The 1,402-nt window shown below is 41.0% G+C and overlaps 1 non-coding gene across 1 annotated transcript; it reads right to left on the bottom strand.

Annotated features, from left to right (window-relative positions):
• Window positions 1-524: 524 nt before the first annotated feature.
• Window positions 525-596, bottom strand: TRNAS-GGA. Its single transcript has one exon. It is a non-coding gene; the product is annotated as a tRNA-Ser (tRNA).
• Between the last annotated feature and the right edge of the window lie 806 nt (window positions 597-1,402).

Genomic DNA, 1,402 nt, shown 5'->3' with positions numbered 1-1,402 from the left:
ACTCATTTGAAAAGACCCTGATGCTGGGAAAGATTGAAGGCAGGAGGAAAAGGGGACAACAGAGGATGAGATGGTTGGATGGCATCGCTGACTCAATGGACATGGGTGTAGGTAGATTCCAGGAGTTGGTGATGGACAGGGAGGCCTGGTGTGCTGCAGTCCATGGGGTCACAAAGAGTCAGACATGACACAACTGAGCAATTGAACTGAACTGAACTGATGAGAGAAAAATAAAAACAGAAAAACTAAGATCAGTGATTGAAAATAAGACCAATGGCTAATAGAGATAACTCTAATAATGACACAGAGTTTATCATCTTAGACAGAGAAGGTAAAACTACCAACCCTTACAAGAAAAAGCCCCCAAGGACTTTTGATACAAGGTAAGCAAAAGTGAGTGAAGTTGCTCAGTCATGTATGACTCTTTGCGACCCCATGGACTGTAGTCTACCAGGCTCCTCCCTCCATGGGATTCTCCAGGCAAGAGTACTGGAGTGGGTTGCCATTTCCTTCTCCAGGGGATCTTCCCAACCCAGGAATCGAACCTGGGTCTCCTGCATTCCAGGCAGACGCTTTAACCTCTGAGCCACCAGGGAGTGGTAGATAAGCAAAACTAAATCTCAAATTTCAACAGAGAACCCGATTCAGATTCAGGGGAATAATCTGACTAAAGCCTATCACTGGCTCAGTGGTAGATTTAACTATATTTAATGATCATTAGGAAAGTGTAAGAAAAGTATTTTGAAGAAAAAAACTTCAAACTTTTAAGTTTTCTTAAAACTCTTCTCTGTCATACTGGCCCACAATAATTTCAAGTGCTTATTGGAGCACATTGCTCTTGATATAAAAACACTAAATATTTTTTCTAATCTCAGTTTAACAAGTCCAAAACTTAGGCCATTGGATGACATCATAATAGACAATGGTCATTGGAGTTAAAAAAAAAAAAATGGGCAGGGGGGTGGTTAAATCATAGAGCTATTAACTAGCTATGTAATCTTGGGAAATTTACTTAGATTCTAACAGTCTGTCTCTTAATTTGTAAAATTAAAAAAATATAACTAATCAGTAAGATTTTATGGAAGAATTAGAGCAAATATATGCAAAATGGTTAGTACATGCAGAATTCTCTCCCTGACCCCTTAGGGCTGGGGTCAGGGAGGGAAATGAGTTACTAGAACAAAGAAGTTTGGAGAATGGCCCTACAACACTGAGACCCAGAATCCTGAAGAAGCACTGCCTGGCTGATGCTGATGACTCTGATGCTCAGAGAAGAGTTCCCAGGAAGCAGGACTCAGCTGGTACAGATATTTGTGAGGAAGAAGGCTGAGTATGGGCAAATGGAGAAAACAACTGCAAACAGAAACAAACTGCTATAAGCCATTGCTGCTGGGCCAAGACA

The sequence above is a fragment of the Bison bison genome, unplaced genomic scaffold, assembly GCF_000754665.1.
Source record: "Bison bison bison isolate TAMUID 2011002044 unplaced genomic scaffold, Bison_UMD1.0 scf7180017864215, whole genome shotgun sequence".
NCBI classification, from domain to species: Eukaryota; Metazoa; Chordata; class Mammalia; order Artiodactyla; family Bovidae; genus Bison; species Bison bison.
This window is presented reverse-complemented; position numbering and strand designations above follow the sequence as displayed.